The 27254-nt window shown below is 36.9% G+C and overlaps 1 protein-coding gene across 1 annotated transcript in view; it reads right to left on the bottom strand.

The window, feature by feature from the left end:
• Nucleotides 1-25538, bottom strand: part of RFX3 (regulatory factor X3) — a 101890-nt gene extending 76352 nt beyond the window's left edge. The window contains exon 1 of the mRNA XM_066568965.1: nucleotides 25343-25538. The gene's annotated coding sequence lies outside the window, so the exon portion shown is untranslated. The remainder of the gene's footprint in view (nucleotides 1-25342) is intronic.
• Nucleotides 25539-27254: the final 1716 nt, after the last annotated feature.

Raw genomic sequence — 27254 nt, 5'->3', positions numbered from 1 at the left:
TGAACATAAACTTCAAAAATTACATTAGCTTCTGAAGTACCGTTATGAATATGTCCTTAATACACTAAGAATGTTGCTAAGCTGCAGCTAATCCTAGAAGTTCTAGTCCATGGAAACTCTACTTTGGCTGCTTACTAACTTCATTTTAGTACAAATTGTGGTGGCTTATTACACGGCTTGAGTAGATTTACTGATTTGAAAAAGTGCAAAATCATTACAGAAGGCATGTGCTGTACAACATGATAAATAAATCTCAGGTGATGCTAACCAGCTTCTTCAAAATGCAACTAATGTACTAATCCTCTTGCTTTTCTCACCCCTTTTTAGAATGTTTAGAATTCAACCCTGTAATAGGTGATATATGAGTGATTATATTGATCTTATTAGAGGGCTGAATTCAGAGCTAGCAGCATGTCATGGTTTGAGAGGAAGTAGGTTTTCTGGGATATGCTGTAGTCACCAACAGGTGCTCAGATTTGAATATTGGCACCTGGTGTGGCCACTGGGGACAATAGATACGCCTCTGAGAACACAGAGGTTAAAAAGCAGAGCAATCCCGTGGGAAGTTCTCTTGGGTTTCGGCAGGGAAGAGTTCGGATCTCTCCCCCATCCAGCTGCTGCTGCTGGGCGGGATAGGGGAGCCATTCGGCCAGGTGAGGAAAGACGGGCCCTGGACAGAGATGGGAGGTGAAGAGGCCCCGGCATGGAAGGGTGGTAGAAGCACCAGGAGGCATCCAGGAGGCATTGGGCAGTCCCCCCCGGGAGAGAGGGAGAGAGAGAAAGAGAGAGAAAGAGAGAGAAAGAGAGAGAAAGAGAGAGAAAGAGAGAGAAAGAGAGAGAAAGAGAGAGAAAGAGAGAGAAAGAGAGAGAAAGAGAGAGAAAGAGAGAGAAAGAGAGAGAAAGAGAGAGAAAGAGAGAGAAAGAGAGAGAAAGAGAGAGAAAGAGAACAGCCTGTGCCTGTGACTGCTACCTTGAAACTTGATAACGTGCTGGCAGCACAGCAGAGAAGGAGAAGAAATGGGGGGTGCAGCGAGAAGGTGTTTTTGGACAATGAAAACTTTGCAGAACACTAACCTTTCCTAGAAGAGAGATAGAGATGAAATGGAAGAAGGAAATATGCAAGTGTGAAGGTCTGGGCAAGTGAAAGATGTCTGAAGAGTAGAGAAGTATCTTAGGTGGGAAGAAATGATAGAGTAGCCTTAGCTGGACTCTTCTTGTTATAGCCATGGACAGAGCCATGTTTCCTGTGACACAGAGACTGCATCCCGGGGGAGGCAATGGCTCAGAGCCAAAAGGGTTCAGTGTTGAGACCCCTTGGCCCCAGGGGGTGAAATTTGGGGGGGGACAGCTGTCCCAAAGGTGAGACTGTGCTCTTTTTGGTACAGGACAAAGCATCCTTAAAAAAGATGACCCTAGAAGCAGCTCTGGTCCATGTGCAGTGGTGAGAGCACTGGACATGGAAGGAAAATGTCACGACGGCAGATGTTCTCCAGGCGGTGCCACGAGTGACATGGAAGCACACGAGGTTTCAACTGTGTTTCCTGGGGAAGCCCATGGTACAAGAAGGACTCCTCTCCTCTTGATGAACTGAGAACTGAATGTCTGAAAGGTGGTAATGGACCGAGAGTTGGTGATTTGGGGGACAGATGCACTGGAAATTTGGTGGGGTAAGAGGAAATGTTTTTGGAAAGTTTTCATTTTCCCTGTGTGTTTCTGGTTACTTAGAGTTGTAGTTTAGTTAATAAAGTTTTCTTTTCTTTATTTTTAAGTGGGGGGCCTGCTTTGCTTATTCCTGGTCACATCTCACAGCAGATACCAGGGAGCATATATTTTCATGGGGGCACTGGCATTGTGCCAGCGTCAAACCATGACACAGCAGAACTGAGTCTCTTAAGCTCTAGACTCTAATAATACACACAAAATGAACATTATTCTCCATATAGCCATTTACTGTTTTGCATATCCTAAGTATTTCACTGACTTAAGCATAGAAAAAAAATCTCAATATATCCAGTAGATGTTTCATTCCTTACATAATCTCTAGGTTAAAAAAAACAAAACAACTCTCAGGCATCCTGGCCCATGCAGTGAAGATCCTTGTCTAAGAGCTGAGAATCTTTAAATTCAGTACTGTTTTCCCACACTCGTTTTCATGATCTTTGATATGTCTCTTTGCCTTTTCAACCATTCAATCCTCTTCATCAACCTTCCTGTCTCTGAAGTAGTAACTTCCAGTAGTAAAGAAATGGCAATATACAGCACAAAAAGAATTATTCACACATTTGTAGGACTGAAACTGTTGACTGTAACAATTGAGTCCTGAGATATTTCCTACAGATATAGGATCTGGCTAATATTTATGATCAATAAATAAATTCCCAAATACCTAATCATTTTAATTCAAATATTCCCAGGTGAACAATAGACACTGAGAGCAACTGTATAATTTGCAAAAATTAGATTTCCTGTTTAAAAGCAAATAATGAGGAATAAGCTCATTGCCGAACAGCAGATCACATAGTAAGTTATGCAGTGACAAAGCCATAGGAATGTTGACATGGCATCTTTTTAATTACACCAGCATTAATGAAAAGCAAGGAATAGTTCTATGCAACTTTAGCATCTAGACTATCACTATGCTCTGGCATTTAGTTCAGATTTAGCTCAATAGTTCTTTTAATTAATTAAGGCATTTAACTGACCAAATTAATGAAATCCAACTCACCATGAACAATTCTATTCTTTAATTACTTCCTTACATTAGTCTTTTACTAGTAGAGGCTATACTATCCTAAAACATCTTTAATAAACCAGATAGCAAAACAGCATTGAAAGTATTTTAACTAAATCACATCATGTTGCATTCAGAATAAATGTTCTGAAAGTGGTAGCTGAATAGCTTAATTATCTAGTGCTAGTATCTGTTTTTAGTCAGTATTCTACCAAAAAAGAAAGTACAATCTTAAGCAAAAGTGAACACTACATAGATCTCTATTAATTTGAAAAACAAAAAAAAGGTTTAATAAAATGGAGTAACACATGTGGACGACTGTGTAGTTATTTACAGTAAGAATATATATAAAACAACTGCATTTCTGTGGTAATTATCTACAGGCAGAAGCATGGATCAGAAATGTAGTAAAAACACATATCCCCATCCCCACATCTGGAACATCCCCTGACCACCATGACCTTTCAAACAGTCAAGAGTGATCTCCTGGTGGCATTGGTGAGCTCCCTCAGCACTCCTGTATGCATTTTCCCTGAATCAATGGAAATTTGTGTGTCATGTTTGTTTAAATCATCATAACCTGACACTCCTCCACAGAAGGAAAACTTTCCATGATCCACAAGTTTTCCACTGGTACCTGCAACATCTCTAGCAGGTTCTTACCAATAAAAACCAAGGTGAAGAATGTATCTTGGGTACCTTGCCTTTGTCCTTTTCTACCAAATCTGCCCCAAATTTCATTTTCTAGAGAACTCATTTTCAATTACTCTCTGGACATTTCAAGTCCCCATTCTCCCTTCTACACATTTCTATTTTTAAATAATCCCCAGAGAGAGCATTGATAGCAACATATTTTTTACAGTGATCAGCTGCTCCCTTGTGATCCAACTCACTGCAGGGTATGCAAGACTGTGACATTACAATGGTTTTAGTCATACAGTTTGATATTTTGTTGATTCATCTCAAAATTAAACTACTTGCTTTTCTCATTACCCATCTGTCTCACATACTGAAGAAGAAATACAGAATGGAAGTGAAAAGTGTAGGAAAGAACTGTAGTGTGCAGCCAGAAGTGACTAATAATAAAGGCCAGGAGTCAAACTCTCCACATTTAAGGCATCATTACCTGGTAAAAGATATTTTTTCAACACTACAATGGTTTTGTTTCAGATATTAAAAACAACAACATCAAAGAAAGCTGAATAGTACTAGAATACATTTGGGAATATCCCCTTCACACCTTCCCCCCAAACTCAAATACATGACACAACTGACACGCTAATAAATTTTGATAAAATTACCTAGTTAAACACATTAAGGAACTGAAACTTAAAAGAACTGATGTATGTCTGAACCTATAATGCTATGTTTTTACAGTGAGCATTACTACAGTTATAAAATAATACTATTTTGAAATAACAACACCAGATACATCCTACATTTGCCACTTTTATAAGAACACTTGCATGTCAATTAATTATTCAAAGGAATTACACTGATTTTAATGTCACATTTGTTATGTCAAAATACCTTCAAGTTCAAAAGATACTGTCTTCTACAGTACAAAAAAAACAGGCCTAGCTACTGAGATTTCAAGTAATTGCAGTATTATTTATCTAATGATTAGAGGCTTAATATATTTTATTTCAATGAGGCAAATGACTGTAAGGTGGTATCACCACTATTCTCATATTCATTTAAAAACTGAATGGCATATTATCTCAAGGCATGAATAACTTGATGATACTGACTGATTTTGGCTTGGTAGTTATATTCCATGATGAAGTAAGAGAAAATAAATATAAGATTTGCTTTATAGGTTGGCACCTTCCATGACTGTAACAAAAAATTTCTCTGCTTCTAGAAAGACCTAGAAATTACCCAAGTTCCAAACACTGGGCTTTTTGTTCTGGTATGCTTCAAAAATTAAATCATGAGAGACAGCAATTCAGACATATATCTGTAAATTTCTTAAAAGAGAAGTCCTTAACGACAGCTTCCTCATCAGTAAGTAATACGAAATAGGTAGCCCCAAGGGCTACACTGAAGATTGTATGATCATAGTCAGCATTTTCAGAATAGTCAAAAATTCTATTAAAAATATGAGACAAATGAAGCACAAAGAACTAGTACATGAAAGTATAATGTAAAGCTGTATGTAATATTTAGCAATACTATTTAGATGCTCTCCTATTTACTACAACATAAAATGCATTTAGTAGAAAAATGGCAAGAGTATTTTTTTCTCAGAATACCACAGAAATCTTAGATTCTTAATTGTCAGATACATAGGAAAATACCTAGGAAAATCTGTAAATATTAGGCAGCCTGGGATTTTCCAATCATGAAACTCTCACAAAAAAAAAAAGGAAAATGTGAGCATTCTGAAGAATTACTTTCCAGAAATATAAAAATACATAAATCTTATATATACAGGCTTAAATAACCTGAAAATTCCATCTCTCTCTTCAAAAGGCCACCATCAAAGATTATTTTTGTCCATCTTTGTCCTCTCCAGAAAAAAGCAGGTCTGATTCCCAGGAATTCTGCACAGTAGCTTCCTACACCTCTCTTTCCAAAACAAGTAACTTTAAGATCTTCAAGGGTGCATCAAAATGAGAGATACTGAACACACAAGTTCAGGTCCAACGCACAAACAGCATTCTGTACTTATATCTGATTAACAGCTATGTTTATGTGATGTAGACCTATTAAGTTGAGTGTTAAGTATTTAATTAAGCAGAAAAACATCTCATTGACATTCTTCACTCTTCTTGGCAGATAAATGTGGCATAAATAACAGTATACCATCAAAGAGTGAATATTGTACATGGGTAAATTTATGAAAGAATATAATACATACTCCAGTAGCATATAAATAGCAGTTAAGTCCAAAAAATTAGTTAGACCTTGTAGTCTTCCACACAAGAATTACATTTAATGCTAATATAGCTTTTTTCTTGGAAGCTTTCACTACTTCTGCCTGTTTCTTTACCCATTTAAAAAACTCTGCATTTTTAAACATCTTGTAATTTTCCACAACATTTCATTAACATTATATAAACCAACATTATTACTTGTATTTGTTATTTCAGTCATAGTTAGTGTATGAGAAAAGAAAGACATCACTACAAAAAATAAACAGAAAGAATATGACATGTTTGCTTCAGAATTGGTATCTGGTAAATTATTCCAAACTACAGTTTTCAACTTACAGATGTTAAACAAAAAGACAATCGTTTTGACTTCTTACACTAAATTGTAGTGTAATTGTTCTTACAATAAAATAATATGAGAATAGAGTATGTTTACATGAAATGGAAAATTCTGAAAATAAATTTGCATATCAACAGCACTAATTAAAACAAAATGGGATTAAACATTCAATGCCATGCCATGCCACAATGCATTACATTTTGTTGTAATTTAGTAGTAGGATAAATGTACAGCCCAATGGACTACACAGATTTTTTGCCAAACTTCTTGTTCTCTGTTGTCCTTTCTTCAATATTGTACAGCCCCCAGAGTTGCCCCTGTTATCAGTAACTAAAGATGAATGTTTTATACTCTTAGAGCAGTTTTCATCTATTCAGAAAACAAAGAGTGCCATATTAATGGAATATAGCAGATTACAAATAACTAATTTGTCTTTTTTGTTAAGGTAACTGGCCTATACTACAGTGACACTTCAACACCATCCCAAAGCCACATACAGGAACTGAAAAATGGTGGTAATCTAGTGTCAATCTACGTCTTTATTTAACAACCAGTGTTACAATTTTCAACTGTTAGCCAGGTCAAAATATTAAAACTGAAATGTAATCATCTAGAATTACAACTATTACTATTTAATTAGATTATTTCTGTCTCATTCCAAGTCACTTGCTTATCCATATATTTCTATCTTTCACACATAACAGGTCCTGAAATACTGACAGATTAGTGCCATGAAACAAATCTGTTACTCAGTTTTATTCATTACCTTTTAACAGTATACTGACAATGTATTTCCTAACTTTTCTAAACAATATGTTTATCAGTACAGCTAGGGGTTTTTATGAAGATCCAGTACAGGTCCGTTTATAAAAGAAGTTGGGATTTAAAAGCAATGTAAAGTGGTTACTAAATACTCTTTTTTATTAACTCTTCTTTGTGAACAAATAATTCAATGTTTCTTTGTTTTCTCCAATGTTCTGAACTACTAGACATCAAAGTCACTCATTTTAAGCACCTTGTCAGGGTTTTGGTACCTCAATTTTCAAAATTACTGTCATTTTCCAAAGAGGTTCACCACTTTGAGAAACAGAATCTCCCTAAATTCAACACTAGTTTACTGTGAAAAGAAAACCATGACAACTGTTAGTACTCTTGCTTTATTATTACATCCGGCCTGGTCACTATTGGAAATTCAATCTATTATTGTTGCTAGGAGCCTGTTGCTATGCAACCTAAAAGGGTTATGCGGCACTTTCAGGCTGAGAAGCCTTGAAAACACCACAGGCCCGCTCCTATGGCTCTAACCAGTTTATTTAAATAGATTAACACTCTCCTTAGTCAACCCCAATTCCAGACATACCCTTAAAAAAAGTTACAATGACAGGTTTGAATACAGTATACAAATACAAACTCCAAAAAATTACAAAGAAGCAATACAGAACCTACACTGCACACTACAACAAAGCAGACAGCAGTATTTCCTCTAATCCATCATTTAAATTAGCAAAGCTAAAATCTGTTAACTCCAAACCCTGTCAAATTCTAACCCTTCACATACTAACCAGATAGTATAATGGAGTTGCTAAACATGCTCTGCAAAGATATTTTATAATAAACTTTTGACAGAACAATACATTTTCATACAATTTTCATACTCTAGATCATAAATGTGGAACATGGAGGAAAAAAAACCAACTTAATTAACTCTGAAATGGCAGAATATTTCTTATTTATAATCTATATCAAAAGATGTCCAACAAACCTCTAAGCAGATTCCAAGTGAGTTCTAGTTTTGTGTGTCTTTGCCACCTTTACACATTCTACATATTAGAGATCTATGTAAATCTCTACAGATTAATTTCTTACAGCAATATTTCTGTAAATCTGCTGAAGAATGGCTAAGAAATGACATGAAAAAGAGCTGATTATTATGGCTTTTCTTTTTAATTATCTGAGGCAGTTCCAGTCTGCATCAAAGAACAAGTTGTTCCATGGCATCAGAATTAAGAAAGCAGTATTTCCTCCAGCTTGGTCCTTTAAATGGATCCATACAACACTATAGATTAGATTGTGAGTATTTGCTGCCTGACTATCCAGTCAGGAGTGAATGGATAGGATAGAACGTTGGGAGTGAAAAGTAAGTTGCAAATGCCTCTTCTTCAATGGTAGCATCTATGGTTTCTTACCTTTTCAAGCTAATTATTTTGTTACTATGTTTTTCTGAAACTTTTAATTATCTTTTGAATAAGACAGACAGGCATATCAGAAAAAAAAAACCAACCAAAAAACAACAAACCAAATTTATTTTCCTAAGAGTACAAATGTAAGAAATTAACGCACTGCCCTAGTAGTTACTGGAAATGTTAAGATCAGTTATCTAGATGTAAAAGACAGTGCCACAAAATTGATTCTAGCAGTAATATAAGGAAATGCTAGGGTTTATCCTTTCCAAAATGCTTTGTACTACTTAGTGGCTGATGTTTTTTAGGGGAACCATGAAAACAATAACAAATATGAAGTGTGTTCTGAAGACAAAAATCTCAGATGATTGGGAGTAAAAAAGCAAATATCAGCAGAATGCATTCATGAATTCAAACTCTTCCAAGTACAATTTTTTTACTTTTCCAGAATTTTTAAGTTTGCAAAATCTATTTCAAAGGCAAAACTGAACTTTTCACCTGTGTCAGGTAACACTCAAACAACAAAAAACCTGCATAAGTCCCTGTATTTGAGGGATTTAGCCTGGAATAGTTGACAGCCACAAATCCAGTAGAGTCTAAAACAAAATGCCAGAATGAAACACATTCTAACCAAATCCATAAATCTAAAGAATTGTTGTGTATAACCACCATTGCTAGTTTACTTTTATGATTTTATTAAAAAAGGATCACTGTAGTATGTTAGCCTGGACATCATGACCTCAAAGATGACAGGGTGCTTGGACAACACCAACAACTAGATACAGCTAGAGAAGTAAGAGAAGAATGTCATGCTGTAAAAGTACCTAAGGTTTACAACTAAAAAGTAGGTACTGATTATCTAAATTAAGTTCTGCATTCAGCATTTGTCAGAGCTTGTAACATACTTTTGTGTTGCCCAAGAATTTACTAGAGAAAAGGAGGACTTTGACAAAGAGAACAGATCCAAAGCTACATCCATCCACCATTTTTCATTAAATGTTCTTCTGTAAGTATATTTACTTTAATGTTACTGAAGGAAATTAGATTAGCAGACATCAGTGTTTTTTTTACACAAAACATGCCCTGATGCCTTCAGTCTGGTGAGACACTCTGGTTGTCTTCTCTGACACTTTAGTAAAAGAAACTTGACCAGAATCTCACTATAATTAGCTTAAGGAGGAGCCTAAGATTCCTTCATCCGTTATTACAGAAGATAACTTGCTTGTAAACTGGCCATTGAGATGAATTGTACAAGCTGAAGGTTCCCTTGGCTCTAGGAGACAATTCCACATTAGTATAATTTCTTATGAAGGTAATGGTTCTCCCATAATTCTAGAATCCTATTCTTAGGATAGAATTCACTACCACCACAATTAGACCAGACCAAATGCATGGTCCATACAACTGCTCCCGAATTTACTGAAACAACAACAACAAATATACCCCTTCCACCCAAACCCCCAAATGACTCAAGATCTTGTTTTAAGATATTCTTCAGGCATTCCACTCCTCAATTACTGGGGTTATTTTCTAGAGGGTCTGGAGATTTACCTGTTCTCATGTAGCCGTTAAAAGAAACAGATTTTGAATTTCTCAATTCAAGTTATTTCCAATTACATCAAACTGACTAAAAGAATGTTCTTCCAAACATATTTTTAAATATCAATTCTGTATACATTGCCATGAAGCAGGCTAAAGCACACTGAGAGAAAGCTAGAGATTAGCAAACATGAAAGCAAAGTGGCTGTTGGAAATAAAAAAAATCAGGCAGTCCCTGAAAACCAATCTCAGCACCTGTAGGCAATCCCTACAACCATGTCAGCACTGTGTGAAGCTTAGCAGACTAGTCATACCCCACTATCTCAGGTAAATTGTTAAATATTAAACCATATCCAAGCCAGGCATCCAACAACAACAGGGGAAAAAAAACAATAGCCAAACTGTGGATACTGAACTGCAGAGCTTAATAAGTAAAGGTAAGTTCCAGAAAAGTACTGAAAAAATAATTGTAATTGCAAAATATATGTAAGCAGATATCACTGTCACTAATGATGATATAATAAAGCAGCAAAAAAAAGAACTACATTTATAAACACGAAGGAAGGAAAAAATGCTGACATAAAAAACCTCAAGACTGGCATATACTTTAATTTAAAAGAAAGAAAGGAACATTTACAAACTTAGAAATTTAGAAAGCTATTTAAAGAAGGCTGTCTCGTTATAAAATACTGCTTTATGTCCTAAAGATATCCTTTACCCTGCCCTACCATCTGAATTTTAAGTATCTCTTTAGAAATCTACTTAGCTTTGTAACCATGTATCTGAAGTACTGTAACTGTAACAAGGAAACTAAAATTTCAATATGTTTACCAAGTTCTTTCTTTTTTTTTTAATTTAAGAAATTTATACTCAATTTAAGAGCGAATTCAGCAGCAGCAATTCCACAGGAAATATACAAGAAATGCATTATGTTGAAAGCAACAACAAAAAAACCTCTCACTACAAAAATACTATTTTACCAAACATGCTTGAAATTTACTATCACACTTGACAACATTATTTAAGATATTAATTATAACTTTGTTTGCCTTCCTGTGTGACCTTCCCAACACATTAGCTTTCACAAGCAGGTATTTATTCACAAGACACTGTTACTACCAGTGTTGCTTTTGATGTCGCATGAAATGAAATCTATTTTAACATTTGAAATACATACAAATCATACAAAAAAAAAACCAAACAAAAACACCAGAAAATCCTATAAGCCAAACATACAAAAAACCCTTCCAAATGGCTTTTTGTTGACCTCACTGTAAAAGACACTCAGTTCCACAGCACATTCTGTTTTGCTTTTCCAACCTAACAGTACCAAGCACCTGAAAAGATTGTGATTTAGCAAGCCACAGCTTGTATTTCCTGGATAGATACCAATATTTTATTTTTATTCCATGTGTGACTTAGAACAAACCATTTCAACTTACATTTTCAGCCTACAGGCATTTATTTATAAACAATATCCTAAAATTATTAAACCCTCTTTAGTCATCACTAGCTTTCTCTCAAAGAAACAGTTCTCTAAGCTCTTAGCTAAGATTGACTGTAAAATGAAAACATGCATAAGGAATCATTTTAGCTAGGTTTATCTAACATGGCATTTTTGCCCTCAAATAAAAAACAATGAGTTAAAAAAAATTAAGTACAATGTAAAACTCAACTGAAGTAAAGAATAATGAAAAGCATACCAGCACACATAAATGAAAATAAAAAATAATAAAAAAGTAAAAATTTAAGGAAAATTAATTAATTGTAAAAAAGAAGAGGAAAGAATGTCATTAATCAATGACAATGACTAGAACTGTACAACAGTGTGTATTTAACTAATTTCTATGTTTACAGTAATTGTACTTATACAAATTGAATATTGAGAAGTTGAATATTGAGAATTGCACAATTGGATCCAAAGCATATTTGTTTGTTTATTTGTTTTCTGGCTTCTAATGTTACAAAACATTCCTAATGGAAATTTTCATATAATCTGACAAAAAGCTTGATGCTCAGGAAGTTTAAATAATTTTACTTTCAAAAGATAGTTTGACAAAAGGTGATGGTAACTGATTTTTATAATTATTTGGTAACTTTTTTTAATTTGGCTCCAGCCTACTGCACCTATAGAGAATAAAAAACCAATTCAAATATAAAGAACATTCAGCCACAGTATGTATGCAAGATTTATGTCATGAATAGCAGAAACTGAATTTGATTTTTAAGTCTTAAGATAAAGATATACGACTATATAACATACCCTTTCATTGCTCTTCCATATTGCCAAGTAACAGTAAAAATAAACAGATATCATTAGCTATCTCATTTATAATATGGAAAATAGAAATATAAACTATGACACAACAACACTGAACACTAATTATATAAATTTTGATATATGTTTAAGTTTATTTCTATTGTTTTCCTTACTGCAGCTCTTTGTTTTGCCCACCAGGATTTCTACTACCTGAATTTCTTGCTATTCATTTTAATCACTGACTTTGAAAAGTCAGGCAAGACTTGACAGGAACATTCTAAAATACTAGCACATTAGAATAGACGTACTTGAAAAAGGTACTGACTATGTCATGGTGTTAGATCATTTAGGGTACTTTTGAGTTTTACTGTGCATTCATGTACTTTATTCAATCAGAAAAATGATTTTTCCTTGGAAAAAAATTCACTGGAAACACTTTATGGAAATCCTACACCCCTCCTTAACTTAAATTCTCAAATTTGACAGAGGTAAGTTTAACATATTATGAATAAAATAAAAATACATCGTAAATAATGTATTGCTTATCCAGGCTTAATCATTCCATTCAACTCAGCTTATTAGCTGATATGAAACATCTCCATTTAAATAAAGGAATTACTTTCTAATACTGCCATGATTATCAAGACTACATTTATCATAATTAGTAATGTATACATATGTTTGTGCTTATCCCTCAAGCAGTGCTAAACAAGAGTAAGAGAAATCAAAGCACATTAATTTTGCTATGGATCTGAATGTCCCATAATAATAAACTCCAGCCAAAACAACCAAAAGACCCCCAAAGAGAACCACTTCAGTTAACAGAAGCATTGATTATCAATCCATTTTTTCTGATTTCACCAATAATAGTTACTGCAATACATACTTCTTTAGATCCTTGCTCTAGATTTCTATCATTGCTATTAATTTTATATCTGTAGCTATATGATAAAGCAAATACTTTTTCTAAAACAAACATCTCTTTACATACACTCAAAAATGATCGTGCTTCCTTCTGAAATCCTTTTTTTTTTTTGGACACAGTCCAGTTCTTATCAAAGTGAACAGAGATATAGTCAAGTTACACGGAAAATATTTTAGGTACCCTCATTAAAAAAAAGATTGATACCCTCTTCAGATTGCTGGCTGTTATGCACACTGAACACCACTTACAAATCACCAGGCAGTAAGCCAAATATAGAATGTTTCATCAACACCCCTGAACTTGTTTCAACAAAGAAAGGAAATGATCCAGTTTATTTTAAAATTCTGAATAATTTCCAATAAAAATGTCATCTGCAGTTCTTCCACTTTTAGTTTATTCTTTTCTTTTGCTACAACAAAAGAACTAAAAACTGCAAATTAAGACTTTGATATATACACAAAAATGTCCACAGAAATCAGCAAGTGGGGTTTGGTTTTGCCAGGTATTCAACCAAGGTCCCTTCTTCTTTCATAAAACTCTTTGTTCATCATTGTCTTTTCCTCGAGAGACCTAAAAAATTTTGGTTTCTTGCTACTGCTTTTATTTTTTTCCCTCTGCAGGACTCCAGTGAAAAGTCTCAAGGTTTCAATCTAAAATATTGTATAAATAAATGTGAGAAGTCCAGTCTATGTCGAGACTTAAGTTTGCAGAATCCATAGAATGAAGTGTCGTAGAATGAATGGACCAAAATAACAAAAATGTAATACACCAAAGAAAAAAGGAACCCAAGAGTTGTGTTGTTAAGGAGATCATCTCCTGGGCACCCAATCTAGGTCTTCGTGATATATGTCAAGAGGACAACTTTGTGACTCTAGCTCTATCCCTCCACTTTTACTTCCAGATGTGAAAATTTAAATACAGTCTTAGGAAACTGAACTGGCCAACAAGACTAGAAGTCAAACTAGATCACGTCTAGGAACTTCTGCTGTAGAGCAAGAATCCCAAGTAAAATTATAGTATAGCTTGGGCTGCCATAGATATCAGCTTGGGCTGCCAAGCCCAACTTCCCTCCCAAAGCAGGTTCAGGTTTGGCATTAGACCACCTCCCCAGGGCTTTATCCAGTCAGAGGCTGAAAATCTCCAAAGATGGAAATGGCAAAACCTCACTTAGTCCAAGGTGCATTGTCGGGCTGTCCTCATGGGGAAAAAAGGTCTCCTTGTGTCTAATCTAATTGTCTTGTGATTGTCTTTCATCCTTTCACCACACACTTCCATAGGAAGTGCACTTTCAGGGAAGGCTGCTGTTGGGACCCCTGTAACTCTCTCTTCTCTAGACTGAACAAGTCCATGTCCTTCCGTACCTATTCATAGATGTGCACTCTAGTTCCTGACCATCTTAGTGGCCCTTTGCACTTACTCCAACCAACATCTTTCCCACAACTGCAGAAGAGTGACAGAAAGCAAGAAATGCATGTGAATGTGGTATAATTAATACAGAAGAGATGTGGATAAACATTGATCTCAATTCCCTGCCTATACCTGTGTCCATACAGCCCAAGAGACATTTTTTATCCTTCCTACAGGACAGGCACACTGCTTGCACATATTCAGCTACCTGACAACCATGGACCTCAGGGTCTCATCCAGCCTGTAGCCTCAGCCACTCTGTCCCCAGCCTGCAATCTGCAGCTACAGGTCTCTGAAGTCCTAAAGAGCTTCACAGAACTGGCATTTCTCTCTCTTTTGTCCAGAAGATTCTTGTAGAAGCAGGTTAAAAGAGTATTTTTTCAGTGACCACTTTTGTTCTAGATTTCACTAAAACACCTATGTTTATAATAGGTAATCTGTATGTTTGCTGTAAGAAAAGACAAGCTTTCTAACACCCTGTGAAGGATGGCTAGCAGATTATTTGAGACAATATGCTCAATACAGAAATGACATAGCAGTCAGTGATGTAAAAACCACCAGTTTTACCATTTGTTCTAACACAAGTAACTCCATCTGACAAGCTGAACCATCCAGATTAAAATAAAATGTCTTGCTAGATGATTCTTATTCCTATGAAAGTTTCTTCCACATTTCTTTCACTCTTAAAGGAAAAAAACCCCAAACAACCAACCAAACCAACCGCAAACTGCACACCATACTACACTGAGTACCCTAAGCATCTCCTGTTCCTTTGGTTTTATTGATGCCTTAAAGATCTAGAAATGAGCAATACACCTTTGAGACAATATTAGTATAGGAGGTAATACAAAGGCTGGTCTTTATTGGAGGCCTGCAAGGGGCAGGTATGTAAAAATACCAATCCTGCACAGGGTGAATACAGTTTTATAAGTTTAGCAAATTATCATAATTGAAAAGAATCCCTAATTAGAAGCACAAATGATGAGGTACTTCCCCCTGGTTCTACCCTTTCCTGAATTCCCCCCAGCTTAGATAGGCACTAAACTCTATTTATGAAGATGTGTCTCCAAGAGCTGGTTTGAACCTTGGCTCCCAAAGAGAACCAAGACAAGATAGGGGCCTTCGACCCCTGGGGCTTGGAGCTTCGGGAATGTGTTTTGTCCTTCTGTCTATCAGGGTAGAGAAAAGTACTGGGGCTAGCTAGGAACAATAGAACTATACAACAGTAGTGTAAATATAGTCAAAAATATATATAAGGAGGAAACAAGAAAGCAAAAATCATTGTGGCTTCATTACAGTAAACTTAACCATTTCCATACTAGCAAGTTAAATCCTGTAACTAGAGCACATAAAATGCTTTTGAATCAGTTTGTGGAAGACAGAAGTACTTCATGTGGAATGAACATATTTTTAAAAATGAAATCTAAATATTAAGAGAGAACAGATCAATGGGAGGTCAGAAGCATAGCAATAAAACAAAGTTATACTTGTGACCATGCAGTTTGTTTTATGGAGATGACACATGTAATTTTATTAGAGGATGTAACACATTATGAATCAACATCTCAATTCCCCCTATTAACACACAATTACATCTTCAAGCCATTTTTAAGGGCCAAAATCTGTTACTTTCCCATTCTTATACTACAAACTCTGGGACAGAAACTAAAGCATTTCTGACCAAGACTTACACACACATACACAGCTTTCTTTATCACAGATGACAAAAACATAACTTCTATTTTCCTATCAGCGAGATCCACCTGTTTTTCTGACTTGGACATTTTATTTTTTCCCATTTTATAAAATATGGGAAGAAAATGCTCGTAGTTTTTCAAAATATTAATTATTATTAAGTACAGGAAAAGAAATTAACTACTGGCTCCAGTTTAACCCTTTTTTCAGTAGGCTGCAGATGGATGGTCTGTTGATGTTGAGCTTTCAAGAAATTCAGCTGTGTATGAAGAGTTACCATCCTACATAGCATGTAACAGAAAATAGAACTATGCTGACACAAGAACTTCTGAATATCTCAAACTTACATCTGTGTTTAGAACACAAGCCATTAAAAGCTTCTGAGATTTACAGCACTGAGTTGTTACAAGTCTTAGCCAAATAATCTAGTATTTCATCCTGAAATCAAGCAGTGGGTGCCCTTATATGTCAATCTTTCACATGGAAAGTAATCCTAAAACTTCTCTTCATCTCAGTTGCCTGAAATATGTTTGTGACAAACAAACTTGTAACCAGTGATTTGAGACTGCATTAAGAATCCATCTTCATCAGGTCATGAAAGTTGGTCACTGCACTGAAATCATGATCCTGTGTCCAGCTCTTCCCCGAATTCAAGAAATGTCAGTTTCTTCAGCATTCAATAAGGAGAAATAAATATTAAAGTAGGCCAAGGAGTGAAGATACTGAAGACCTTCAAGCCCTATTAAGGACAGGAAATTTGACTCAGTGGCCCTTATCAAGATCATGGCAGGAAATTTTAATATCTGAAATTTAAATCTGCCTCCACAGGAAGTATGGCTATAAAACAGTAACATAAAGTCTGGATATTCCAGACGACACAAGTTCCTAAGTTTATAGTGTTTCACAACTGATCATCTGAATGACCTGAAACAACAGCAGTAAAAAACCATTACACCAAACAGATGCAACTGAATAAGTGTAAACGCACAACTTTTAAAACACTGGAAGGTCTGCTTCATAAGACAGAATAATTACTTACATGATAAATTATGCTATTGCTTTGTACGATCATCTCTAATTCTGAGTTACTGCAAATAAACCTTTCCTCAGCGTGACTTAAATTTGCTAGCAAAGGGTACTTCAGACACAAAACCTGTGAACTAGCCTGAGGTTTGCAAAACCCTAAGGCATACCCATCTCCACACCACTACAGACCCAGCATACTGAACTCTCTATACATTTACTTGCTCACTACTGTTCCATGCAATACCCTCTCAGGACTGTGCTCCTTACCCTAGAAAGGAGTTTCAAAGTTAGAGAAAGCCAGAGCAACTCAGGACAACCTTCCATCAGAAAGCACTTGGAAAGAGACAATGAAGAGCTGTGTTCTCATCTTAATTGCCTCACTTCACTCTTGCCTCACTTCAAAATCAAGACTTGCAGCTCAAAAAATAAATTACATTAAATCTATGGTTTAACACTAAGCAGGTTCTACTCTCCAAACAACTGTAAGGATGATGTAGCTCACAGAAGAGCTTCCTTGCTTTTCAGAAAGTCTAATGAATAAACTTCCTAGAAGTTACAGGGAATTGCTATTAATATTACCCAGTTTCAACTGTGAGGAATTAGAAACACCCTGGATTCTACACTTCTCCATTTACTAAATCTGACAGGAAAACACTACAATGAATATGGAAGAGTTATTTATCAATTCCTCTGCAAATTGCAACTCAGTTGAATTGATTTAACATAGAGTGGACAAAACAAAATAGGAGTGAACTAAATGCTAAAGACAAATACAAATGTTGATATGATAGTTCAAGCTTAGCTACCACAGTGTGTCAACTCACATCATGGCTAACAGTCAATTTGATAAATCAGCTACTATACAGGTAGCTCAACTGCTCCTCACTATCCAAGGCTAATTTAACTTGAAAACAGCTGGGCTTTCCTATAGAAGTATAAATAGTTTTCATGTATTGTAATAGTTTTCAAGTCATGTATTTTATAAATGACTGTAATAGTCTCTTGAACTATATACATTTAAACAACACCTTTATATAACTTAACTGTAAAATGACTATCAGATGATCATTAAATTATTCCAGATTTTTCAATCAGAAATTTTGAGACAATTTAGTTTTTAAATGGCAATTTACAATAACTATTTTTCTTAAAAACACTGAAAAGGAAGAATGGGATTTTAATTAAAGAAAGTAGTTCTAAAGAAAGGTTATTTTTTTATTGTACTTCTAAATTCTCTGGGATACAAAGTAATTAACACTGACTTCCAATAATAAACACAATATATAAAATATTAACTAGAAAGACAAATTAACAATCCTTTGTGTATAGCCACATGTCCTTCCTAATGGAAGAACTGCAACGTGCATCTCATCAGCAAAAACGGGACGTAGGAAACATTTATTCTTCCTTTATTAAGTCTGTAACTAATGTATCTACTCTCAAGCCACAGAACAATAAGGAGGTAAGAATACAGCAGATATCTTACAAGGAAAACAAAACAATGAGGATGGAGAATTTTGAATACTTTTTGCAGCAGTTAAATAGAAAATAAGTCTTCAAATTTATGAGACATTTAATGTAAGACAGAAATCCCGACATTGACCGCTGCTTCCAACAGCATGAGAACTACAGCTATTTAGGGTTTTTTTTTTGCTTTCCCCATACCAAAAATGAATAGATTAAGTCCTCTTTAGATAATGCTAGTTACTTTTTACCATTCAACTCAGTTAGTTTCACTGCTAATTTCACTCCCAGCTCTTTGCAGTGCAGAATGCTACCATGATGCAAGGAAGAAAAAGCTCAAGTGATAAGACTAATTTTCTTGAGATGATGCCACACAGTACAACAGCAACATTTCAAAATGCTTTGTGGATAATCTGCAAGAGATCACACCAAAAGACAATAGTACAAATTGACAGTCCTAGTCATCTAATCCACTAGAAAGGAAACTTCATAAATTCAATAAACCTCCAATACCACTGTCAGATTAGAGAGATATATAAGCAAGACTGCTTGCCACCGTCCTTTCTTCCCACCCCAGATTTAGGAACTTTTGGGGAGAGGGGAAGAAAATCCGACCAAAGGTATTAGAGAATCACCTGAAAATTTAGCAGACAAACTGGTTCACTGGAGCCAAAAATGTATTTTTTAATAAATAAATAGCTATCTATAACATTAATAACATCCTTGTAAAGGATGTATAGTTGACAGCACATAAAAAAGTAATCAGACAAAAAAACCCCAAAACCCCAGAACACCTTAACTGAGGTAGAATAATCTGAGTCAATGCCACCTGCAAACTGACATACTTCACCTTTTAACAGACACGCCTCTTTCTATTTCTACTTTGCAATGTTGCTTGATTTAACTACACTGTTTCAGAGTTTAGAAAAAATCCCTGAGGTGGTATGTAAGAGAAGGCATAGTTAGATTAAATATAATGAGGAAGTAAAACAGAAGGAAGAATCCACTTACTTGGTACATAAACAGCAAACATGGCTTTGAGTCATTAGTTGTAGTAGCAGCATCCAAAGCCTGAACAAAATCTAAATACGTGGTTCTTGCCTTAAAGGCCTTATAAACTTATTGAAATCAGTCTTTAATAAGAAGAAATGAAAGAACTAAATATACTGTTTACTCACTGATGGTCTAAGAAGCTGAGATGGACTCAAAATACTGGGTCTCTGGGTGAATGAAATGACCTTTAAAAATAGTGCTAAATTGCTCTTTCCTCTCTTTGATGAATGAATAAAATCATAAATGGTACAAGTACACTTCAGTTCAGTTTATTCATGTACAATATTTGGCATTCTCATAGCATTGCTATGAATGTCATGCAAGAATTTAAAGAAGACAAGTTAGAAATAAATTAGATATTCAAAGAGGAACTCTAAATTGCTAGAAATTAACCTACCAAGTCTCACTAAAATTTGTATTGTAAAATGGGAAATTTCTTTATCAAACAGAATTCACAATATATTCCATCCACTACCTCTAGATTTTAGGACACCAGAACTGAAGTTCCTAACTAACCAAACAATTTATAATAGTGGAACAGGTAGAACAACTAAATTGTTTGCAACAGTGTCTAAAATGAAGCAATTTAAGGTGTACTACCCTAGCTACACTCTGCATCTTTTCGCATGTTTCCAAAAAGAAATTACACTAAATTCGACACCATTAACCACTACACATAGGGAAAAAATATTACCTTATTAATTTTATGGGGTATGATAAAAAAATAGATATTACTAAACTACAGAAGTTACTACAATTAATTTCTAATCTGACAGGTTCATATATCCATAGAGAATTTTTTAAAATGAAACTCAGTACTTATAAATATGTAGAGGTAGGGGCTGATTTGGGCACTTTTTTTGGTTTTTTGTTGGGTTTTTTTTTGTTTGTTTGTTTTGTTGGTTTTGGTTTTTGATTGTTGTTGTTTCTTTAGGGTTTTTTTTTGGGGGGTAGGGTGTGAGGGGGAGGTGGGTTGGTGGCTTTCTTTCCCAGAACTACTGATCGATGGAGAAAAATATCCTGTCCTTTTTACAATTCATAAGTACATACCCTCCCATGCCCACCTCAGTTTCATCTAGGAAGATGAGAAAGGAAAAAAAAAATTATATACAGCAATACATTTTTTAAAAAGAGTTCACATATGAGCAAATTAGCTATATAAAATGTGAATGTAGACTAATAAATGAAAAATATAATATACAATAAAGGTCACTTCTAAATGCATGTGTGCCTCACATAAATTCATGTAGTACTTCAATAAGTATACAGCTTATATAGGTTTAGCTATATGTTAAACAGACATAATTTACATATAAATGTTTGTTTTCTTTTGATGAACAGAAATTGCATTTTAAGTGTGTGAATCTACATACACAGACATAATCCGATCCAGAACAGCCAATTTACTCTATGATTTTTAACATAATATTGTCAAAACAGAAAGTTTGCTATATTGCACTGCACAGAAAAGTGTAAAAATTTCAGTAATGTTTATTCAAGTCTCATATGCCTTACCAATGCATTTCAATGAACAAACTTTTAGGATTTTTCTCTCCTTTTTGTATTTCAAATAGCACAGCACCCTCTGGTGCATCTGCTAGAAAAAGAAAACAATTAATAATAAACACCAGTCATGGCGATAAAAAAGTCAACACAAAAAGAAGAAAAAAGGAGTCCTTAGAAAACAAAAATATCAAAAATTATTAGAAAACTAACTTCAATTTCATTCTTCCCTATTAAAATCTTTTGTAATTGAGGAAATTATAAGTACTGAATAAAAAATTTTACAAGAAAAGAAACCTGCAGATATGATAATACATCAAGGTGCCAGAAAAATAAAATTAAACATACATTTGTTTCGCACTAATCTTGTGTTCTTAATAGTAATTCATTTTTATTAAAAAATATTCCAAAAAGAAATAATCTTTAAGTAGAAAAGATAAGGTAGTGGAACAAAATGTTACACCAAGCAATATTTCTGCTAGGTCTACAGCTATCCACACACTCAAACTGCTGAATTTCACACCAAAATATTCACATCTCCTTTAAAAGTCCAATGAGAAAACAAAAATTTTAAATTATTGTATTATATGAAACATTTCAAACTCTGCTGACATTTTAACTATTAAAGCATAAAGTCTAATATGACACATCGAACTATTAAAATACACCTAGTAACTAGGAAAATAATTTCCTACAAAAGTACATTTTTCTAATCACAGAAGTGGAGATCACCATCTGCTTTAGGAAGCTCTTTTGTAAACCTCTGGAAGTTTCAACACAAGGCACAAGAAATGTAAGTGACACCTGTTTAAATCAGCCATCTGTCCCTAACAAACTAGATTTAGCCAAATCTAAAAATCAAAGTCTTAGCTGAGAGAAAAGAGAAGTATTGTTTTGATTGACAACCAACTGTAGGCAAAATACATAGACAATAAACTTGTGGCTAATTGAAATAAAAGGTCTTAAACTTCAGTTATTCATTTTAAAAGCCTCATTAAGTTTTCAGCCCTAATTTTTGCCCCCCCCCCCAAAAAAAAAGAAAAAAAAAACCCAAAAAATTTTCATTGATAATTTCAAAACATTCTTCTTTTTGTATTCTAGTACATAAATTTGACAAGGAGCTCAATTTTCAAATGGAACTCCAACTACAAGACACAACATTGCCACTGAAAGCTCCTTTTTTATTCTGTATTGTAGAGCAGTCTTATGCCTTTCCAACTGACAATGATTTTTAAAAACCATTTTAATAGTCATATATATATTTTTAAAGCCTATTCATTTTTTAAGCATTCGGCATGACACATACCTGCAGGTGGTAAGCTGTTGAAGACTGCACGTAAAAAATAAAACTAATCTAGAATATTTTCAGAGGGAAGAAAGCCTTTCAAAGTAAAGCGTGAAAATGAGAAACACTAGCTACAACACTAAAAGGAACTACAATGATAAACCACTATTGCATTTTAGACACTGGCTTACGTTTCAAGTAAGAGAAGCAAACAAAAGCAGCTGGACTTCTCAAAAGTTTAGTAAATGGAAATAAAGTGCAACATTTATTTCTCTAGTCAGTCTTTGATTAACAATACCCTGTCAGGAAGGAACAAGAAATGGGATAGACCTAACAAAGCTGAACCTAATTATCTAATAAAGCACATGTCTTTAAAATCTTCAACAGCTTTTGACAGTATCTTTGACGCTGATTTCTTTTACCTACACTACCTTACTGAAAGGATTTCTCCAAAGTAGCATAATGTAGGTTAGTTTACTAGTAACACAATAGAGCACCTGATCCTTACTGTTTTGTTGGAATATGTTGAAACAAAATTAGATAGTCACACTCTGTAAGTCATGAAAACCTATAGATATAAAATAAATAAATAAATAAATATCACAAGCCAAGTCATTTTTAAACACTAGTTAGCATTATAAACACCAACTATTTTGTTAGCTGTGGTCATTAGGGAATCAGAATGTATAATGCAGATCTCGTCTGTGATCACTGCAGTATCTCAGAGAGAATAAAGAGTCAATACTTTTCACAGTGAAGTCCATAATATTAAAAGCATGATTACACCTTCTTTATTATTTTCCAAATTGTAGTCACTGGCTAAGGAAAATGCAGCCAAATAGTACTATAAAGGTCTTTGGTTTTAGACAAAAACATGTGCTTTTAATACGATTTTTCAGAAACACCTGTATACATCACCCAGCAGAATTAGAACAGAAACTTTGTCTCACACACAGGCACACACTTTCCTTTGCTACCCAGTGGCCTGGATATATGTTCTGCAAAGACAGATTTCAATACCCAGGAATAATCCCATCCTGAGCAGTATTCTGTCCTACTCTAAGAGAGCTTCTCAAGAAAGGTATGGTGCAGAACTGACATCTTTTCAACAACAGTAGATGCCAGGAATTATTTCAAAACCAATCAATCACAGAAACTAACAACAAATTCATAAGGACTTAGATGTGCCATATAACTGATACCCAAGAAGAACTCACACTGAAAATTCTTAGTGTATTTAGAACTTATTTACACCAGGGCCTAAAAAACTAGCACACAGTGGTTTCATCTTGGAGTAAAAAAATTAAAAGATGATGATGTAGGGGCTTTTGGTTATTATCTAAAATAATTTATTTTCTAAGTTCTTGTGAACTATGAAATATTAAAATACATTTAAAAAAAGATCCAATATGTCTTGCTCCAAGGAATATCACTATCAAACAATGCACTCACCACTTAGCAGATTTTTTTAGTTAATACCTGCTTGAAAAAATTGCCCCAGTCACACTCATTGGTAGTTCCAATGTGAGACAAATCCCGTATCTTACACTGGATATCTAAGGACATAAATTGGAAAAGGTGTATGCACAATTATATGTAGGGTTTAGATTAAAAACAAGAGCATTATTTTTCCTAATTATATTACTAAATAAATAAGGAAATAAATAAGTCACCACTTCAGATCTACCAAAACAACACATGATTTGACAAGTCGAAGGGGAGAGTGGAAGTGGGTATGGAAATGTTAAGATGTTAAATGTTTCATTGCCATAAAAGATGCCAAAAATTCACTTCATCCAAACAAACAATTAAAAAAGTATATGAAGTATGATTCAACATCAATGACAACACAAATCTTAGTAAGATAGATCTTAGTAAGCAATCACAAAATGGATGAAGAAAGCAAGCATTTTGGATTAAAACTAAGAAGGAAGTCATACTCATTAATAACATGAGTCCTCCTACATCTCTTTCAGGGGTAAATAGCTGCCCATTCCCTCTTTCACAAAAGTATTCTTGAAAAGCAGTACCACTAACAAAATCACACAGACTTCTTTTTCATACTGTTCTTTTCTCCTTTCTTCGCTGCTTAGCACTGAAACCCATAGTCAGTATCTTGAATTTCCTTCATCGTGGAGAGTTTAAGGAAACAAATGGATACTCTCAACACGAACGTAACTCACTATGCAATAAACTAGACCTACACAGGCACTGTTCCATGCTACACTGTCACTATGAAAGCATAATTTAAAAACAATTCCCTGCAGAAGGAGTGCAATAAGAAAAAAACCCAACCTGCTACTCTATGTATGTATTAGTGGGGGTATTGAATAAACAAAACCCCACTTCACAATACAAAGAAAATATAGCTTGCACAAAAACAAACTGCAAGATTAATTACGAATGAAAGAAAAAATTACACAGAGACACAGCACAAAAAATAAAAGGGGGTTCATATGATCGATAGTACGAGAGTATCATTAAAAGATATAGCAAGTTCACAAAAACCTGCAACATTTAGTCATTTAGTAGTCAAATCAAATCAGAACAAGGCCCCTCTAAGTGAAAGAGGGAAATCAACCCCTGCTCTTGCTGTCCTACAGGATCTGTCTCCGGCTGCATCTTTCCTCTCAACCCTACGCCTTTTTTCAGGTTTAAAGCCATTAACCTTTGACTGCGGCCGCAGCGCGTTCCCTGATTTCTCCATTTCCCGACCCGTACAAACGAGACCCAACTCAGACGCACACCCACCGCATCCCAGCGATTGTCCTGGAGGTCCCGCAGCGTGCCTGCGTCCCCGGCATCGCCCAGCCTTTCCTCCTCCTCGGCCCGCACGGCGGCCGGCCCCGCTCCCCGCCCGACACCCCCGTCTATGCCCGCCGCCCCTCTCCCCCCGACCGCACAGCGCTCCCGGGAGGGCCGCGGGGGGTCGGCGGGGAGCCTCGCGTTCCCTCGCCGCCCCGCGAGCACGGGCGCAGCCCGAGGGCGCAGCCCGGGCCCGGATGCCTCACGGAGAAGGAGGAGGGAGGGCCGGGGTGCGCCCGCCGAGCGCATTCACCTGTGCCGGGGCGGGCTGCGGCGGCGCTCCCGCTGTCGCTGCTGCTGCTGGCGGCGGCTGCGGTTGTTGTTGTTGTTGTTGTGGTGGGTGACGGTGAGGCAGGGGGTGCGGAGCAGCGGCAGGAGGAGGAGGAGCAGGAGCGGGAGCGGAGCGGCTGTTGTTGATGGGTAACAGTCGCCAGGACTACGGTGACTATGGCGCTCGACTCACAAGGCAACGGTTGCTATAACTCACAAAAGGAGAGCGGGAGCGGGAGGGAGGGACCGACGGGCGGACGGAGGGAGGCGGGGGCGGCGGCGCGGCCGAGCGCCCCGGAAGGGGCGGGGTCTGCGGTAACGGCTGGCGCGCGGCGCTTCCCTGGCGCCCCGGCCCAGGGCGCGCGCCCGCCCGGTTCTCGGCCCGCGCAGGGGGGGGCACGCGCGGCGGGCCCGGCGCCGTGCGGGGCATGCGGCGACCCCGCGAGGCCCGGCGGGGGGGGGTGTGGCCGCGCGGGAGCCGCCTGACGCCACTTCCGGCAGGAGGCTGGGCAGGAGGGGCTCGGCGGCCGGCGTCCCTCCCGCTTCAAGATGGCGGCGGGCGGGCCGCTCCCCCACTGCTCGTGGCCCGCGCTGCCATTTTCGAGGAGGGAGGAGGAGGAGGAGGAGTGGGTCGCCGGCAAGTGGCGATGGAAAGGGAAGCGCTGCCGCCACTATGCTTGTCGTCTTTCCTGTCCCGCCGACTCGCCGGTGGCCTCGCGTCAGCCCTGCCGACCCCAGACTTGTGCGGGGGGCCGAGCCAAGGCCCCGGAGTGCCCGGGGCTGCTCTCAGCCCACGTGGCCTTCTGGCCCGAGTACGTGTGTTGGGCCCTTGTCCCAGCTGGCGCACCGACTCACAGAATCCATCGGGTTGGAAAAGACCTCTGAGGTCGCCAATTCTAATCCGTGATCAAACACCACTATGTCACCTAGACACGGCACTGAGTGCCACGTCCAGTCTTTCCTTAAACACTTCCAAGGAGGTTAGCATTAAGTGAGATAACCGGATGCTCTCCTGACAGGCTGTATCTGTTCCTTCCAGGTGTATACAGAGTCACAGGGTTGGAAGGGATCTCTGGAGATCATCTAGTCCAACCCCCACTCCATGCCAAGGCAGGGTCATCCAAAACAGGTTACACAGGAACATGTCCAGGTGGGTTTTGAATGTCTTCAGAGAGGGGATATCCAGGACCTCGGTGGGCAGCCTGTCCCAGTGCTTGCCAAACTCAGGAAGTTCCTTCAGTGGGTGTGTATATGTCGAGGCTACGTATAGTGCCCCTGCATCTACTGACTGCTACTGTGTCTCCCGGTAGTCCCGTGCATCGCCATCTGCAGCCTGTTACTAACCAGAAAAGTATCTCTGAAGCTTTATACACAGTGGCAGCAGTCTGTGTTGCCAGTAATGCTATAATCCATGTAAACTGTGGAGTTCCCCCTTTATCTATGTACTGGTCTGTGTCCTCTACATGTTCTACCAGCCTATGGTTTACCAGTCACATCTTTTTAATACTCCTGCTAAGAGCACCTGACATTTGTGTGGAATGGTCTACAACCAATTCTACTCCACCTGTCCCTACAGAAAAAAACTGAAATTGCTCTTACATTAGTAGATTCACTCTGATTTTCAGGGCCCTCTGTAACCATCTTAAGCTATGGCAACTATTTACTAAAAAATACTGGGAAATAGGGTTAAGTATATACAAACAAGATCTTGATTGACAGAGATCTAAATCTATAACAGAACAATCTTGAATTAATAAAACTATTTAAAGCCCTTCTACAGCTGAGGCTATGTCTTGATATTTCTGCTGTGGAACCTGATTTTTGAGAGATGCTAAACTAGTAACTTCAGCTGAGATCTTCAACCTCATTGGATGTCTGGGTGTTTTAAGAGGTCA

The sequence above is a fragment of the Molothrus aeneus genome, chromosome Z (assembly GCF_037042795.1).
Source record: "Molothrus aeneus isolate 106 chromosome Z, BPBGC_Maene_1.0, whole genome shotgun sequence".
Classification (NCBI taxonomy): domain Eukaryota; kingdom Metazoa; phylum Chordata; class Aves; order Passeriformes; family Icteridae; genus Molothrus; species Molothrus aeneus.
The sequence above is the reverse complement of the archived record's forward strand: the minus strand, read 5'-3'. Positions and strand labels throughout refer to the sequence as shown.